The sequence below is a fragment of the Mustela nigripes genome, chromosome 2 (genome assembly GCF_022355385.1).
Source record: "Mustela nigripes isolate SB6536 chromosome 2, MUSNIG.SB6536, whole genome shotgun sequence".
Taxonomy (NCBI): domain Eukaryota; kingdom Metazoa; phylum Chordata; class Mammalia; order Carnivora; family Mustelidae; genus Mustela; species Mustela nigripes.
The window spans coordinates 102355917-102375483 of NC_081558.1; the positions used below are offsets into that span (position 1 = coordinate 102355917).

At 41.0% G+C, this 19567-nt stretch overlaps 1 protein-coding gene across 3 annotated transcripts in view; it reads left to right on the forward strand.

Annotated features, from left to right (window-relative positions):
- The first annotated feature begins 2249 nt into the window (after window positions 1-2249).
- The window catches only part of SENP5 (SUMO specific peptidase 5), a 58808-nt gene continuing 41490 nt past the window's right edge, over window positions 2250-19567 (forward strand). For all 3 annotated transcript variants that reach the window (XM_059391217.1, XM_059391215.1, XM_059391219.1), the window contains exon 1: window positions 2250-2465. The gene's annotated coding sequence lies outside the window, so the exon portion shown is untranslated. The remainder of the gene's footprint in view (window positions 2466-19567) is intronic.

The following is a 19567-nucleotide window of genomic DNA, read 5'->3' on the forward strand; positions in this document are numbered from 1 at the left end:
GCCCCTGAACCAAAAGTTTTAAAAAGTCATGATGCTTAAGAAACCATACCCCATTAGAGGGACATGGTCTTCTCAGTCACGTGGTAAATCTCTCTCTTAAGACAGTTCTCCTCTTTCTAAAAATTTTTATTTACCTTTTCAGAGAGAATGCATGCATGCACGAACAGGGTTTTGGGGGGTGATTTAGGGCAGAGGGAGAGAGAGAAATTTTCTTTCAAAGATTTTATTTATTTATTTGACAAAGAGAGAGCACACAAGTAGGCAGAGCAGTGGGCAGAGGTGAGAGGGAGAAGCAGGCTCCCTACTGAGCAGAGAGCTCCATGTGGGCTCAATCTCAGGACCCTGAGATCATGACCTGAGAAAAAATCAGGACTCAGGCATTTGACCCACTGAGCCACCCAGGTGCCCTGACATTTCTCCTTTTTAAAGCAGAATTGGTTGGAGGCTGAAAGAGCTAAGCTCAAAGCCTTAGAGGAATGAACTGGAAACACTGTAGGCTTCAGGGCTGAGATTGTCTATCAAAAGCTTGGTCTGCCCCTGAGGGAAGAACTAGAGGTAGGATAAGTCTAAGAGGGCAAACTTGCCAAGACTCATCTCAATCCCTGACTGGATTGTGATGACCAGCCCTTCAGCCAACCTAACAGAGGGAAGGGGGAATCCTCACTGGTAGATGATAATGTGGTGGCTCTATAATTCTTTTATACACACTGTCTGACACATAAGAAAACATTACCAAACACGTGAAGTGGCAGGAAAATGTGACAGATAATCATGCGGGAATTATGAACCACTGAACCAGATCAACAAATATTTAACCAAAATATTAAAGTAGCAAATAAGGACTGAGGGGGGAAAAATCCCACAAAACTAAAAGATAAAGAAAACAGAAGAAACAATTAACAACATGAAAAATGGAGACTTTCAACAGGTAACTGGAATCTAAAATATATTAAATAAAAAAACACCGAAAATACAGTATTAAAAACTAAGAACTCAGTGTAGAGATTTGACAGATGATTGAAGATCACAGAAGAGAGAATTAGGTAACTCAAAGACAGGACGATAGAAAACACTCAAACTGAAGCCTCAAGTGAAAAAAAAAAAAGTACAAAGTGTTAAAACACAGGTGAGGGGTGCCTGGGTGGCTCAGTCCGTTGGGCCTTTGCCTTCTGCTCAGGTCATGGTCCCGGGGTCCTGGGATGGGGCCCCGATAAAGTTGTGCTCCCTGCTCCCTCTCCCACTCCCCCTACTTGGGCTCTGTCAAGTGAATAAATAAAAGCTTTAAAAAAAAAAACAACGAAAAAACACATGGTGAATAAGATCAAAGAATCTTACTTATGTAGTTGGAATCCCAGAGGGAAGGAGACAAAATGAAGCAAAAACTGTAGTTGAAGAGACAAAGGCTGAGGATTTCCCTCCTGGGGTGCAAAGCTCTAAAGCACCCAACCTTGATATTCAATTATACTCGCCTCCCTTCTATTCCAAATCAAATGCCCCAAATTTAATTCATCACCCACTACAAACCTATTGTTTTATGTCAAGACAGTGTATTGTAACTATCCATTTATGACTCCCACAATTAGACTGAGGGCTTGCAAGAGAATGAATACTTTCTATTTACGCTCAAGAAACGTGCGTTGAGTGAATAGTGCTTGAACATTTATCAGGCTGAAGCCACTTTCCTCTCTCATGAGGAAAAAAAAATTACAGCTCTACTGCACAGACCTACGTAAACACCTGTAGGCAGTCAGTTTGGTGCTGGGACTACAACGCTGAGTAAGACCGGGCTCTGCTCTGCAGGGGAAGTGCTCTCAGTTGCGAGGCGGAGCAAGATAAGCAATTACTATACCAAGGGGTAAGATCACGGGAAAACCCCCAAGAAAAGCCCTGGCCAGGCCTCAAAGCGCATCCAGTGCAGAAATGTGCCCCCTTCGCTTTTGGCAAAAGGGAAAGGGATTAGCGGTGGTCGGCCTTAGCACTTTTGGGGTTAAAAAATTGAGAGGGGACTGAACAGAGGTCTCAAATCCGCCCTGTCGAGCCTCTGCAATTTCTGAATCTCCGTTCCCACCAATCTCACGCGCAAGCAGGGAGACGCCAGTAAGTGACGGTGCGAACCAGCGGGGAACATCTGGCCTATAAGCCGGGAGACCGCGAAGCGCGCCGCCGGAAGCGGAGGGACGGCGGAGCCACGCCCTAGCGCCCGGCCGCAGCTCTGTCTTCCGCTGCCCCCACCACGGACGGGCGGGGCTAAGGCGGAAGGGCACGGAAGGAGGTGACGCTATAAGTGAGCGCCGGCGTCGCGGCGGCGCCTGTGAAGGAAGCTCGGTGGCTGTGGCCGCTGCGAGCAGGCCGGGCACCTCCTCACTGACCAGGGTTCCCTAGAATTGGCGAAGGCGGGGTCGCAGGCTGAGTTGCCGCAGTATCTCGACCCCTGGTGCGGCAGGTGCGGGCAGCGAGGGACGTAGGTAAGCAGGAGCCCCGGTGTCAAATCGGAATGACTTACGGACCGGGCTGGCTGGCCATTCCCGCGCCAGTGCGCGCCAGCTCAGCACCCCGGCCTGAAGGCCTCAGGCGCTGCCCTCCCCCCACACCCGAGCCGGAGGCAGCAAATTTCTCCCTGGGCGCTGCTGTTCTTTCCTGGGGGCGGGCAGGGAGCTCGTTCCGAGGCACCGTTGTCCTCCCCTTTTTCTCCCCAGTCTGAACTGTACGACGCAGAAGCAAAAAAAGCTAGCGCCCCCGGCCGCTTCTCCTGAGGCCAGGGAAAGGTTTGAAAAGAAGAGCTGCTGTTAGAGGTCCCCCCGGACTGCGGATTGGGAATCCGAAGGTTTATATTTGTTCGGGCCGTTCTGCTTCCTTCCTGCATTTAGTTCTTTGAGCCCGCACTCCTGGGACCTTGTTGTAGTGAATGGGTATGGCACAATTAAACGCTAGGGTGGTGGGAAGCTTGTTTTCCATAAAGCTTTTTATTTTTGTTTCTGTGCTAGTTAGTATCAACCCCCGTTGCACTGGGCTTCTGTGCTGGGGGAAGAGGGACGCGGAGAGGATGTGGGAAATGAGGGTTTTGTATGTAAGAGTCGGAACAGCTGAGTTAAAATCTTAGCCGGCCATTTGGTGGTGGTTTTAATCTTGTGCTAGATACTTCGACATTTTTAACCACACGTAAAGGGGCGCCTTTTTATGCCTATATAAATAGGGAGAATGAAATGGAGTGAAAAAAGCAGAACATCAGTCATTAAATGTTTTGGATTTAGGAATATCCTGGACACTTAATGGTAGGTTTCTAATTATGTCTTTTACGCAGAATAACTGAGTTTGGTATGAAGGAGGGTGTGTGGTTAGAACCTAACTGCAGGCTCGGTTTGGGGTTGTGCAGCATTAGGAAGAGGTCAGACTCTCCTAGCTACCCAGGTATCTTATGTTTGTTGATAAAACATTGCTGGTTTATGAGGAATAACCTAAATCAGTTCTGCTTCTTTCTCCAGATACTTGTGCTCAGTGGGCCCTTTCTAGGAAGAAAAGCTGGAGGGGATTCATTTACACTTTGGCCTGCTTTAGAAGGAATTCTTCACACATATTTCTGAGGATCCCTGCACTATGCTTCTAACAGAGTTGAAAATGTGCAAGGAATTGCAGAGAAATGACCCTTTGAGTGGCTGGATATTACAGTCATGAGTTAATCTGAGGAGCTGCCTTTCTCTGTATTGGGGAGTAAGACATATCCCACTCTGAAGTTTAATAGACCCTAAGTCAGAGGAATGTTCAGGGAAGAGGGTGTGGCAATGCAGTTAAGTGATCTGAGTAGAGAGCACCTGTTCTTACAGTTGCTTGGTCAGACAGTTAAGGATGCTTTCCTTTCCTCGGCAGTGGAACATGATGCTGATGGCTGCCACACATTATGTAGCCAAGTGCAATCTCCAGTTCCTTTATTTTTTTTTTTAATTTTTTTTTTTTTAAAGATTTTATTTATTTATTTGACAGACAGAGATCACAAGTAGGCAGAGAGGCAGGCAGAGAGAGAGGAGGAAGCAGGCTCCCTGCTGAGCAGAGAGCCCGATGCGGGGCTCGATCCCAGGACCCTAGGATCATGACCTGAGCCGAAGGCAGCGGCTTAACCCACTAGGCCACCCAGGCGCCCCTTTTTAATTTTTTTTTAAAGATTTTATTTCTTTATTTGACAGAGAGAGATTACAAGTAGGCAGAGAGAGAGAGAGGAGGAAGCAGGCTCCCTGCTGAGCAGAGAGGCCGATGCGGGACTTGATCCCAGGACCCTGAGATCATGACCTGAGCCGAAGGCAGCTGCTTAACCCACTGAGCCACCCAGGCGCCCTCTCCAGTTCCTTTAGTACAGAATTGCACATGGACACAGAAGGGATCTTGAGGGTCATCTAATCCAGTGGTTCCAAAACCTGGCTGGGCATTGGAATCATTTGGGGAATTAATACAAAAGTCTAGGTGCCTGGGTGCTGTCTCAATAGATCGGAAGTATGATCTCTGTATTTGTGGTTTTTAAATAGCTTCTCAGGTGATACTCATGTTTTGAAAACCCAGATGTAGAGCCAGTTTCACATATTAGTTTATGAACAGGCTCCCAGTCAAAGTGTGATGCCATTAACAAATAACTTTACTTAAGTAAAGAGTAGTACTCTTTCAGGTTTTGTACCACTTTGAGCCCAGAAGATAGGTCCTGTAAGTCAGTAGCTCAGTATAATTCTTTTTGTATTTTCCTGTGCACTAAAACTTCTTAAAGCTCTCTGATGAAAGTATTAGATTTTACAGTAAAATATCTTATTAAATGTTGCTTAGGTTGTTTTTTGGCACAAGTATATAAAGGTTATATCACTTTGTACGTCAGTTTTTTAGTAGGCTTTTATGCTAAGCTTTCATAAACCATGGAAAAATTTCAATTTAAGAAAATTTTCCTTTTGCTTTGGCTTATAAACCCAGTGCGGGGGTTTATAATACATAGGTTGCCTTTTCTTTCTTTGTTTCTTTAAACCCCTTCCTCCATCCTAGTATGCATGGCCACTTTGTATCACTAATCAGCTTCTAGTGGAGTGTAGTTTGAGGACTTCCCTCTGAAGGTCTCTAATTGCCTATAAACACCTAATTTAGTTAGAGGCTTTCAGTATTTAAGCTTGAATTTTTAGTCCTTTTTCTTTTCTTGGTTTAGTTGTAATGTGCCACTGATTTAAAGCATTTGGTAGAAGCCTGGAAAGGATCAACTGATTAGATGATAACAGTGCTTCACATGCACTTTTCTTAGGGTGGAAAAGCCTCATGATATAAAGGTAGGTAGATAGATGTATTTTTTTTTTCATCACATTCAAATGAGAGATGTATATTTACTTTTCTTAGAGTGGAAAAACTCTATATCTATCTCATCAGGCTTTTCCACTCTAAGAAATGTACATATGAGGCACTTTTACCACCTTATCAGTTGATCATATACATATATATTGCTTTAGTATTCCTATTCTGTGTTATTAGTAGAGATGGAAATGGACCCTACTTTACAAATCCTCCAGAGGTGGATGCTGAGTTATTTTCTGAAAGTAATCTTGTTTATAGTATGTTACCTTTCTACTACCAGATGACAAAGGGTGTTCTAAATTTGCTCATTAATAAAAACATGTTAACAGGGTGCCTTGCTGACTTAGTCCTTAGAGCATGTGACTCTTGATCTTGGGGTCATGAGTTTGAGCCCCACATTGGGTATAGAGATTACTTAAATAAATAAATAATTAAAATAAACAAACCATGTTAACAAATGCATTGTACATGAATTTGAGTCTAGAGAAACCTATGATACATGTCTGGGATGAAAAGCCAAGTCATGGAGTCTCTAAGTTTTTTATTTTTGTGTCTGAAATACCCTAATTCTGAGGTTTTAAAAATTGCTGTTTCAGATTCTGACAGAGCAGACTTTTCAAGTAGAGGGACTTAAAAAGGATAAATATGGACCCAGAGTCCCAATTTTAGTCTAAACTGATAGAACAGATTTAACATAGAAACAGAGGCAGGGTGAGGATAGTAACATGAAGACCTAGTGAAAGTCATTTGCTGGTCCTTGAGGCAGTCTTCTATGTCTATGAGGACTTGAGACCAAAACTGGATACTTAATCTACTTTATATACAGTGGCTGAATGTGATAAAAGTTTTACCAGTAGGGACTATAAATGGGTTAGTCTCTGGTTCTCAATCTTGGTCTTTTTATGGTTCATTCATGTTCTCCGATGCCAGTGGGCATTATTTTTTTGTTTGTTTTTGTTTTTAATCTTGTTTCCTGTAGCCCCAGACCAAGGTAGGCATTGGCCTCAAGTGACTGGCAGAAGGTACAGCCAGCCTCGGGTATAATTGGTAGGGAGTTATCCTGAGTTTATTTGTAAGAGGAGCAAAAATTAGATCTTAGGCTAAACACACACATGAAAAGTGTTAAGATGCCTGCTGGGGGCCACCTGGGTGGCTCAGTCAGTCAAGCTAGCCTGACTCTTGGTTTTGGCTTGGGTCCAGATCTCAGGGTCCTCACATCAGGCTCCACCCTCAGTGGAGTGTGTTTGATGTTCTCTCTTGCTCTCCCTCTTCTTTTCCTGCTCGTGCTGTTTCTCTAGAATAAATAAATCTTTAGTGGCAAAAAAAAAAAAAATCTGGTTTCCTACTACAAGCCATTCAGTCTCTCATATTTCTGGGATGGGTAACCCCATCCCTATTTATTTGCTGTGCAACGGCTATGACTGTCTTTTTACGTCTGCTAAAAAGAACTTTTTCATAGCAGTGCTTGAGTTAACCTGTATGGTGGCTACACTGCAAACATTTCCCCTTAAGGATGGATCCCTTAAGGATTGTTCAGACTTAGGACTGTCTGGAAGTCAGTGAGTATCTCATAAAAGTTGAAGCTCTTTTTTTTTTTTTTTTTCTTTTTTAAAGATTTTATTTATTTGAGAGTGACAGAGAGTGAGCAGGAAAGAGAAAGCACAAGCCAGGGGGAGAAGCAGAAGGAGAAGTAGACTCCCTGCTGAGCCGGAAGTGGGGCTTGATCTCAGGACCCTGAGATCATGACCTGAGCCGAAGGCAGATGCTTAACCAACTAAGCCACCAAGGCACCCTGAAAGCTCATTTTTGTTTTCATTGTGTGTGTGTTTTATGTCTGAACATATGTTGGTATTTGGTGAACATGAATACAACAGCAGTGTCAAGAATACTGGGGTAGGGGGCGCCTGGGTGGCTCAGTGGGTTAAAGCCTCTGCCTTCGGCTCAGGTCCTGATCTCAGGGTCCTGGGATCGAGCCCCACATGGTGCTCTCTGCTCAGCAGGGAGCCTGCTTCCCTTCCTCTCTGCCTGTCTCTCTGCCTACTTGTGATCTCTCTCTCTCTGTCAAAAAAAAAAAAAAAAAATACTGGGGCAGAAATGTAGAGGAACCACCTGTGGAGGTTGCTTTTAATTTTAATTACATGTGGTTGGGAGTGCATGCTTGGGATTTGTGGATTTTAGGGTATACTGATGGATTCTTTTATTGGAGAACCTTCCGTAGCAACATCTTTGGCTTTCCTCCTGAGTGAGATAGATTCCTCAAAAAAGAATGTTCAGATCTTCTGCTTGGAGCTTGTAAGCTGGCATCCAGCAGTCTGGGTTAGAGGTTTTAGCCCTTAGTGTGTAGACTCTGCTTATGTTCATTTAACTCAACTCTTTTCAGTATGATACCTTCATTCTTAGCTGGACCAGCTGTTTTCAGTCCAGGAATCCATTGTTTTACCCTCTAGAGCTGCAGTGTCCAATTTGGTAGCCAGTAGCCAAATGTAGCAACTTAAATTTAATAATTAAAATTAAAGAATAAGTTCCTCATTTGCATCATAGACACATTTCAAGTGGTCAGTAACTGTATGTGCCCAGAGGCTACCATATAAGACAAGGTAGATAGAAACTTTCTATTATTGTGGAAGTTTTATTGGATTACACTGTTTTAGTATAGAAAATAAAGCTCCATGCTTCTCCCAGGGTGGGATAGGGGTAGTTGGCTGTATTTTGTGGAGAGTAGGAGGGTATCTAAGTGATTTGACCAATCTTGTTTTTAGCACCATGTTCATATCTCTTTTATAGAACTTGTTGCTGCCAATTTCTGACCTCTTTTGAGGCACTGTTATATAAATTGGATTGCTTTCCTCATTACAAGCTTAACTCTCTTCACTCTTTTTTTTAAAAATTTTCTTTAGTCTTTAAGTCAATCTGCATTTTAACTTCCAAAAGGGTTTTTTGTTGTTCTCTCTTCCATTTTGTGTATGTATGCTTAAAAAAAAAAAAAAAAAAAAAAGCCCAAACTCTTTGACTTGTATATTTTATTGTATATAAATTATATCTTAAAATTGAAAAAAAAAAAGCTTTATTTTCATCTTAATGGGACTTAGAAGGGAGTAAGAGTAAAATGTGTTCAATCTGACATCTTTTCCCGTAAGTAAAGTATGCTGTCAGCATTTAAATATGTACAACTGTCTCCATCAAAAAACCTCTGCTTGGTCTCTCTCCAATTTACTTGGGCTTCTTGAGCAGTTTTATATATGGTTGTCTTTACTCCATCTTGGTTTTGTCCTCTTCATTCTACTAAAATTTTTCTTACAAATGTCATGAGAATCAAATTAAGACTTTTAAATTTAATTTAATTTTATTTTTTTCATTTTTAGAAGTTTTTATTGTGATTGTAATGGCAGTATATTTGGGAGATTAATTTTTCTTTTTTTAATTCGGTTAAAAATTAATTAATTTTTTAATAAGCTACTGTATAGTACATCATTTATATTTATTTATTTATATTAACATATAATGTATTATTTGTTTCAGGGGTACAAGTCTGTGATTAATCAGTCTTACACAATTCACAACACTCACCGTAGCACATACCCTCCCCAGTGTACATCACCCAGCCACTCCATCCCTCCCCTTCCCCTCCCCTCTAGCAGCTGTCAGTTTGTTTCCTGAGATTAAGAGTCTCTTATGGTTTGTTGTCCTCTCTGGTTTTGTCTTGTTTCATTTTTCCCTTCCCTTACCCTATGATCCTCTGTCTTATTTCTCATATTCCTCGTATCAGTGATATCATATGATAATTGTCTTTCTTTTTTCTTTCTTTCTTTTTTTTTTTTTTTTTTTTTTTTTGACAGAGAGAGATGACAAGCAGGCAGAGAGGCAGGCAGATAGAGAGGAGGAAGCAGGCTCCCTGCTGAGCAGAGAGCCTGATGCGGGGCTCAATCCCAGGACCCTGGGATCATGACCTGAGCCGAAGGCAGCTGCTTAACCCACTGAGCCACCCAGGTGCCCCTGATAATTGTCTTTCTTTGATTGACTTATTTCACTTAGCATAATAACCTCTGGTTCCATCCACGTCATTGCAGATGGCAAGATTTTGTTTTTGTTTTTGTTTTTTTTTGAGGGCTGCGTAATATTCTGTCGTGTGTATGTATATTTATCACATCTTTTTATTTATTTATTTATTTTTAAAGATTTTATTTATTTATCAGAGAGAGAGGGGGAGAGCACAGGCAGACAGAATGGCAGGCAGAGGCAGAAGCAGGCTCCCTGCTGAGCAAGGAGCCTGATGTGGGACTCGATCCCAGGACGCTGGGATCATGACCCGAGCCAAAGGCAGCTGCTTAACCAACTGAGCAACCCAGGCATCCCATATCACATCTTCTTTATCCATCCATCTGGTGATGGACATCTAGGCTCTTTCCATAGTTTGGCTATTGTGGACATTGCTGCTATAAACATTGGAGTGCATGTTCCCCTTTCTAATCACTACATTTATATCTTTAGGGTAAGTACCCAGTAGTGCGATTGCTCGGTCGTAGGGTAGCTCTATTTTCAACCTCCGTGTTGTTTTCTAGAGTAGTTGCACCAGCTTGCATTTCAACCAACAGTGTAGGAGGGTTCCCCTTTCTTGGTATCCTTGTCAACACCTGTCATTTCCTTACCTGTTAGTTTTAGCCATTCTGACTGCTGTGAGGTGGTGTCTCACTGTGGTTTTGATTTGTATTTCCCTGACATCAAGTGATGTTGAATACTTATTCATGTGTCTGTTGGCCATTCGGATGACTTCTTTGCAGAAACTTCTTCACGTCTTCTGCCTGTTTCTTGATTGGATTATTTATTCTGTGGGTGTTGCATTTAATAAGTTCTTCATGGATTTTGTGTACTAGCCCTTTATCTCATATGTCATTTGCAAATACCTTCTCCCATTCTGTCAGTTGTCTTTGGTTTTGTTGACTGTTTCCTTTGCTGTGCAAAAGCTTTTGATCTTGATGAAGTCACAATATCTCATTTTTGCCCTTGCTTCCCTTGCCTTTAGTGATGTTTCTAGGAAGAAGTTGCTGTGGCTGAGGTCGTAGAGGTTGCTGCCTGTGTTCTCCTCAAGTATTTGGATGGATTCCTGCCTAACATTGAGGTCTTTCACCCATTTTGAGTCTGTTTGTGTGTGCTCTAATGAAATGGTCCAGTTTCATTCTTGTGCATGTGGCCATCCAATTTTCCCAACGCCATTTGTTGAAGAGACTGTCTTTTTTCCATTGGACATTCTTTCCTGTTTTGTTGAAGTGTAGTTGATCATAGAGTTGAGGGTCCATTTCTGGGCTCTCTCTTCTGTTCCATTGATCTTTGTGTCTGTTTTTGTGCCAGTACCATACTGTCTTGATTGCAGCTTTATAGTAGACCTTAAAGTCTGGAATTGTGATGCTGCCAGCTTTGGTTTTCTTTTTCAACACTCCTCTGGCTATTCGGGGTCTTCTCTGGCTATTCGGGGGCTTCTCTGGTTCCATATAAATTTTAGGATTATTTGTTCCATTTCTTTGAAAACAGTTGAGGGTATTTTGATAGGGATTATATTAAATGTGTAGACTGCTCTAGGTAGCATAGACATTTTCACAGTATTTGTTCTTCCAATCCATGAGCACGGAACATTTTTCTATTTCTTTGTGTCTTCCTCATTTTCATTCATGAGTATTCTGTAGTTCTCTGTGTACCAATTCTTTGCCTCTTTGGTTAGGTTTATTCCTGTTACCTTCTGGTTTGGGGCGCAGTTGTAAATGGGATCAATTCCTTAATTTCTTTCTTCTGTCTTTGTTGGTGTATAGAAATGCAGCTGATTTCTGTGCATTGATTTTATATCCTGACACTTTACTGAATTCCTGTATGAGCTCTAGCAGTTTCGGAGTGGAGTCTTTTGGGTTTTCCACATAAAGTATCATATCATCTGCAAAGAGTGAGAGTTTGACTTCTTCGGCAATTCGGATGCCTTTTATTTCTTTTTGTTGTCTGATTGCTGAGGATTGCTGAGGCTAGGACTTCTAGTATAGAATAGTAGTGGTTCTAGTAGTAGTTCAAGAATAGTAGTGATGATATTGGACATCCCTGCCATGTTCCTGACCTTAGGGGAAAAGCCCTCAGTTTTTCCACATTGAGAATGATATTTGCTGTGGGTTTTTCATAGAGGTCTTTTATGATATTGAGGTATGTACCCTCTATCCCTACACTGAAGTGTTTTGATTGAGAAAGGATGCTGTGCTTTGTCAAATGCTTTTTCTACATCTATTGAGAGTCATATGGTTCTTGTTCTTTCTTTTATTAATGTATCATATCACATTGATTTGCGGATGTTGCATCAACCTTGCAGCCCCAGAATAAATCCCTCTTAGTCATGATGAATAATCCTTTTAATGTACTGTTGAATCCTATTGGCTAAGTTTAGATTCTGTTTTTTAGATTAAGGTTTTATTTATTTATTTGAGAGAGAGAAGCATGAGAGGGGGAGGGTCAGAGGGAGAGAATGTGGGACTTGCTCCTGGGACTTGAGGATCATGACCTGAGCTGAAGGTAGTCACTTAACCACCTAAGCCACCGAGGCCTCCTTAGTGAAAATGTTTACATCCATGTTCATCAGGGATGTTGGTCTGTAGTTCTCCTTTTTGATGGGGTCTTTGTCTGGATTTGGGATCAAGGTAATGCTGGTCTTATAAAATGAGTTTGGAAGTTTTCCTTCCATTTTTATTTTTTGAAACAGTTTCAGGAGAATAGGTATTAATTCTTCTTTAAATGTTTGGTAGAATTCCCCTGGGAAGCCATCTGGCCCTGGGCTCTTGTTTGTTGGAAGATTTTTGATTACTCCTTCAATTTCCTTACTGGTAAGGGTCTGTTCAGGTTTTCTATTTCTTTGTGGTTCAGTTTTGGTAGTTTATACATCTCTAGGAATGCATCCGTTTCTTCCAGATTGTCTAATTTGCTGTCATGCAGTTGCTCATAATATGTTCTTATAAGTGTTTGTATTTCTTTGGTGTTGGTTGTGATCTCTTCTCTTTCATTCTTTGGGTCCTTTCCCTTTTATTTTTGCTAAGTCTGGCCAGGGGTTTATCAGTCTTATTAATTCTTTCAAAGAACCAGCTCCTAGTTTTGTTGATCTGTTCTACTGTTCTTTTGGTTTCTATTTCATTGATTTCTGCTCTGATCTTTATTATTTCTCTTCTGTTGCGGGTTTTAGGCTTTCTTTGGTGTTCTTTCTGCAGCTCCTTTAGGTGTAGTGTTAAGTTGTATAGTTGAGACCTTTCTTGTTTCTTGAGAAAGGCTTGTCTTGCTATATACTTTCCTCTTAGGACCACCTTTGCTGCATCCCAAAGATTTTGACCAGTTGTGATTTCATTTTCATTTGTTTCCATGAATTTTTAAAATTCTTCTTTAATTTCCTGGTTGACTTCAGTCATTCTTTAGTAGGATGCTCTTTAGCCTCCATGTATTTGAGTTCTTTCCAACTTTCCTCTTGTGGGTGAGTTCTTGTTTCAAAGCATTATGGTCTGAAAATATGCAGGGAATGATCCCAGTCTTTTGGTATCTATTGATCTGACTTGTGACCCAGAATGTGATCTATTCTGGAGAATGTTCCATGTGCATTAGAGAAGAATGTGCATTCTGTTGCTTTGGGATGGAATATTCTGACTATATCTGTGATGTCCATATCGTCCATTGTGTCATTTAAAACCTTTATTTCCTTGTTGATCTTTTGCTTAGGTGATCTCTCCATTTCAGGGAGGGGGTGTTAAAGTCCTTTACTATTATTGTATTATTATCCGTTTTGTATTATTGTATATTATTGTATTATTATCAGTGTTTCTTTGATTGTTAATAATTGGTTTAATAATTGGCTGCCCCCATGTTAGGGGCATAGATGTTTAAAATTGTTAGATCTTCTTTTTGGACAGACCCTTTAAGTAGGATACAGTGTCCTTCCTCATCTCTTATTTTAATCTTTGGCTTAAAATCTAATTTGTCTGATATAAGGATTGCCACCCCAGCTTTCTTTTGATGTCCATTAGCATGGGACATGCTCACTTTAAATCTGAAGGTGTCTTTGGATCTAAAATGAGCCTCTTGCAGACAGCATATCAATGGGTCTTGTTTGTTTGTTTGTTTTGTTTTTACCCATTCTTATACTCTTTGTCTTTTGATTGGGGCATTTAGCCCATTTACATTCAGGGTAACTATTGAAAGATATGAATTTAGTGCCATTTTATTGCTTGTAATGTGACTGTTTCTGTATATTGTCTCTGTTCCTTTCAGGTCTTTGTTACTTTTAGACTCTCTCTTTGCTTGGAGAACCCCTTTCAGTATTTCCTGTAGGGCTGGTTTGGTGTTTGCAAATTCTTTTAGTTTTTGTTTGTCCTGGAAGCTTTCTGTCTCTCCCTCTTATTTTCAGTGACAGCCTAGCTGGATATAATATTCTTGGCTGCAAATTTTCTCATTTAGTGCTCTGAATATATCATGCCAGTTCTTTCTGGCCTGCCAGGTCTCTGTGGATAGGTCTACTGCCAGTCTAATATTTCTACCATTGTAGATTACAGACCTCTTGTCTGGAGATGCTTTCAGGGTTTTCTCTTTGTCTTTGAGACTTGTAAGTTTTAATATTAGCTGTTGGGATGTTGACCTCTTTTTACTGATTTTTGAGGGGGGTTCTCTGTGCCTCCTGGATTTTGATGTCTGTTTCCTTCTCCAAATTAAGGAAGTTCTCCACTGTTCTTTGTTCCAATATACCTTCTGCCCCCTCTCTTTCTTCTTCTTTTGGGATCCCAATTCCAATATTGTTTCGTCTTATGGTATCACTTATCTCTCGAATTCTCCCCTCATGATTCAGTATTTGTTTATCTCTTTTTCTCAGCTTCTTTATTCTCCATCATTTGGTCTTCTATATCACTAATTTTCTTTTCTGCTTCATTTATCCTACCAGTAAGAGCCTCCATTTTTTTTTTTTAAGATTATATTTATTTATTTGTTAGAGAATACAAGCAGGAGAAGCAGCAGGGAGAAGGAGAAGCAGGCTCCCCACTGAGCAGGAAGCCCGATGAGGGTCTCGATCCCAGGACCCTAGGGTCATGACCTGAGTGAAGGCAGATGCTTAAGTCAGAGACTTAAGGTGCCCCAAGCCTTCATTATTTATTTATTTATTATTTTTTTTATTATTATTTTTTTAGAAACATATATTTTTATCCCCAGGGGTACAGGTCTGTGAATCACCAGGTTTACACACTTCACAGCACTCACCAAATCACATACCCTCCCCAATGTCCATAATCCCACCCCCTTCTCCCAAACCCCCTCCCCCCGGCAACCCTCAGTTTGTTTTGTGAGATTAAGAGTCACTTATGGTTTGTCTCCCTCCCAATCCCATCTTGTTTCATTTATTCTTCTTCTACCCACTTAAGCCTCCATGTTGTATCACCACTTCCTCATATCAGGGAGATCATATGATAGTTGTCTTTCTCTGCTTGACTTATTTCGCTAAGCATGATACGCTCTAGTTCCATCCATGTTGTTGCAAATGGCAAGATTTCATTTCTTTTGATGGCTGCATAGTATTCCATTGTGTATATATACCACATCTTCTTGATCCATTCATCTGTTGATGGACATCTAGGTTCTTTCCATAGTTTGGCTATTGTGGACATTGCTGCCAAGCCTTCATTTTTGATTGTACCTCATTAGTAGCTTTTTGATTTCAACTTGGTTGGGTTTTAGTTCTTTTATTTCCCCAGAAAGGGATTCTCTGCTATCTTCTTTGCTTTTTTTTTTAAAGCTCAGCTAGTATCTTTTTATAATCGTCATTCTGAACTCTAGTTCCAGCATCTCACTAATGTTTGTATTGAGTAGGTCCCTAAGAGTCGGTACTGCCTCTTGTTCTTTTTTTTTTTTTGAGGTGAGTTTTTCTGCCTTGTCATTTTGTCCAGAGAAGAAGAGATGAGTGAGAGAACAAAATGCTAAAAGGGTAACAACGACCCCAGAAAAATATACTCTAAACAAATCAGAGGCGACCCAAAGCTGGGGGGAAAAGAAAGGGAAAAAAAAAAAAATGATCAGACTGGTGAATAGAACAGTCATATACTTGATTTGGGGTGTATTTTGGTCTGCTAGAAGAAACTTCCTCTCAAAATTTTAAAGAACGAAAAAATAAATATGTATATATATGTATGTTAAATACATTGAAGTGATAGAATATGACTGAAAAATGAAAATGAAAAGATTTTTTAAAAAATAGTGATAAGATGTTGGTTAAAATAGGAAAGAGGAAAAATTAAAATAGAAAAATAAAGAAAATTTTAAAAATTTAACTTTGAAAGACTAAAGAATCATGGAGAAAAAGTCATGAATTCTATGTGTTGTATTCCCCAGCACTGAAGTTTTGCAATTCTCATTCATCTGTATACTTGGTCTTGGCTGGATGTTCTTGCTGATCTTCTGGGGGAAGGGCATGTTGCAGTGATCCTCAGGTGTCTTTGCCCAAGGTAGAATTGCACTGCTCTTGCCAGGGTCTGGGCTACATAATCTGCTTGGGTTTTCTCTCAGTAGCTTTTTTTCCCTGAAAGCTTTCTGTACAGCTTTGGAGAACAAGCATGCAAATGGCGGCCTCTCCACCTCCGGGCCTTTAGGGCCCCCGCCTTCAGTGAGCCCTCAAAGAAAAGGAATCAATCACTCCTGTTTCCCTGGTCTCCGGCCATGCTCTGTGCTCACCTGGCCTGTGACCAAGCATTTCTGTCTCTGGCACACTGTCCTGTTTGGAGTCTGCAAACCCAGCAGATTCCTGCAGGATGCTCCCATGCTCCTTCTTCCAGTGGAGGAAGGAGGGGGTTGGTCTCCCCGAATCTGCCACTTGTGAAGTCCCTGCTGGTAGAGTAGTGACCTGACTTTGCCTTAGATCATGGTTTATGGCAACTGCTAGCTGAGATCCCATTCCTTGGCTCTGTCTTTGCAGCTGGCTTCCCTGTTCCGATACCTGGGAGCTCTGCCACACACAGGCACTCACGGTCTTTCTGTAACCCCGAGGCTTCTGAGACCACACTGTCCCAGGGAGGATTCCACCCCCAACCCCAGCTTAATCACTGGAGTGATGTCCCTCTGTGGAGCAGATTTCTAAAAGTTCTGATTTTGTGCTCTGCTGCTCCATTCCTTGCCTGGAGCCAGCAGATGGAGCCCCCCCCCCCCCCCCCCCCCCCCCCCCCCCCCCCCCCCCCCCCCCCCCCCCCCCCCCCCCCCCCCCCCCCCCCCCCCCCCCCCCCCCCCCCCGCCCAGCAGTCTATCTTCCTGTATATTGCTTCCAATTCACTTCTCCGCACGTCCTACCTTCCAGAAGGTAGTCGCTTTTCTGTTCATGGAATTACTGTTACTCTTTTCTTTGATCTCCTGTTGAGTTAGTGTAGGTTTCAGAATGGTTTGATAACTAGCTGAATTTGGGACCAGATGAAATTTAGGTCTCCTACTCCTCTGCCATCTTGCTCCTCCCATCATTAATTTTTGATGTAGTGTTCAGTGATTCTTCAATTGCATGTACATAACATGTGCCCTCCTTTAACCCATTACCCTTTTACCCCATTGCCCTACTCCCTCCCCTCTGAAACCCTCAGTTTGTTTCCCAGGGTCCATAATCTCTCATGGTTCATCTTCCTCTCTGATTTCTCCCCCTTCAGATTTCCCACCCTTCCCCTATGATATCCTCCATGCTATTACTTATGTTCTACATCTGAGTGAAACCCTATGATAATTATCTTTCTTTGCTTAACTTATTTCACTTAGCATAATCCCTTCCAGTCCACTCATGTTGATGCATCTTTTCTGATGGCTGAATGATATTCCATTGTATATATGTACCACATTTTCTTTATCCTTTCATCTGTTAAAGGGCATCTCAGCTCCTTCCAAAGTTTGGCTATTGTGGACATTGCTGCTATGAATATTGGGATGCATGTGCCATGGGTAAATACCTAGTAGTGCAGTTGGTGAGTCTTAGGGTAACTCTATTTTTAACATCTTGAGGAGTCTCCATGCTATTTTCCAGAGCAGCTATAACATCTTGCTTTCCCACCAACACAAATGGAGACTTTTAAATCCTTCTCGTTTTTTTCCTTTCCTTTCCCTTCCTTCCTTCCTTCCTTCCTTCCTTCCTTTCTCTCTCTCTCTCTCTCTTTCTCTTTCTTTTTTTTGTCATGACCTTCCTGCCAGTCATGGGGCTCAAACTCATGACCCTGAGATCAAGAGTCTCATGCTATACTGAGTCAGCCAGGCAACCAGTCCTTGTCTTGATTGACTTTTCACTGGCCTTTGACCATTTCCCTCCTTCTAGAAACTTCAATTATCTACCTCTTCCCCTGTTCATTTCTTCTTACTTCCCTTTGCTAAGTAGTCTTTTCTTTTAACTCACTGGTACATCCTAGAGTTCTCAGAAGATTGCCATAGGGTGCGTCTGCTTCTACCTCTTACAGATTCTCCCTAGGTAAGCTTATTAGTTTCCATAGCTTTAGTTACTATAAGCTGATGGCTTAAAGTGGAATTCCTGTGATATCTTCTTCTTAGACTTCCTGACCTGTATATCCAATAGTGTATGTCCACTTGGATTTCCTTAGGTCACCTCAGATCTAACATGTCTAAAACTAAAGGCATAGCCGGTCTAATCTTCTTCTAATCTTTGTCCATTTGTTCCATATAAATTGTGCAAATGTACAATAAAATATACAAACCATTTATTTTATGGAGTAAACATCTTATTAATAAGATTTTTCAGTGATTATATTACTTTTAAGTATTGGGAAGAATGAATTCCAAATCTTTTATGTTGGTAGTACACAGTGAGAGTATGTTTGAATTTCATAGTGTATTTTAGGGATGCCCAAGGTGGCTCACTTGGTTAATGGTGTGCTTTTGGCGCAGGTCCTGGGGTTGAATTCCACGTCAGGCTCCCTGCTTGGTGGGAGCCTGTTTCTCCCTCTCCTCCCTGCTCATGCTTGCTCTTGCTATCTCTGTCTCTCCTGTCAAATAAATAAATAAATAAATAAAGTCTTAAAAAAAGTTTATTTTAAATGTCTTTTACCATTGATAAAGAAGTAAAGTAAAATAAAGTACCCTAAACCAGAGGTTGTCAACTTTCTCTGTTCACAGCCCCCTTCATGACTTTTTCATAGTGCCCTTAGGCCCAGTAGTTTATTAAGTAATTAGTAATGGCTTTAGGTAGATCTAAACAACTTAATAAGTATGCCCTAGTAACCTATTAGTTTTTTTAAAAAAATACACATAAATTGAAAGACAATATAGTTTTTTAATTTCATTCTTAATAAACCACAGTTACATAATACACTTGTTGGGCACTATAGAACTTCTCATACCTTGGAACCATTAGACACTGCCACCCACATTTCCTGTTCCAAATTGGTTTTTGTGCAGTATTTTTTTTTTATCATCACAGCAACCAGCCAAAACCCAGGTTTGCAAAGATATGATGTCATCAAAAGGAATATACCAGGATATAATTTGAAACTGAATTATATTAAATTGGTAGATTGTGGAGTGCTTGACAGGTGTGACAGATAAAGAATATCATTTTTTCCCCTCTGATTTCGAATACTTTACATCCCTGTGAAGTTATTGCAGAACCCCAGGGTACCTTGGCACACATTTTAGGAATTGTGGGCCTAAAGTGTTAATAGTTTGGTGTAAATTCCTTTTTTTTTTTTTTTTAAGATTTGTTTATTTGCCAGGGGTAGGGGTAAAGGAGAGAGAAACTCAACCAGACTCACAGGGCTCAAATCTCAGGATTCTGAGATCATGACTTAAGCTGAAACCAAGAGTCAGATGCTTACCTGACTGAGCCACCCTTTGGCTGAGCCTGTTGTATAAATTCTTTTAGACATTTTTCAACCTATAAACTCTTAAAATATACACACTTTTTTTTTCTTTTTAACAAAAATGGGTTCATATGTATTGTTTAGCAACTTTTTTTTTTCATTCAATTGTGTATTATTATGGTAAAGAAATTGGGTTAAATGTACATATGTAATTCCACATCAGCCTGAAAACTCCTTTAAAACTATAGAGAAGTGAGGGGTCCCTGGCTGGCTCACTCAGTAGAACTCATGACTTGATCTTGGAGTGGTGAGTTCAAGCGTCATGTTGGACATAGAACTTAACTTAAAAAACTGTAGAATTGTTGTTAGGTTTGTTTTTATTTTTTCCGCAAATGATAAAGAATGGAAGCAGTGAGAATAACAACATTCTGGAAACTGGA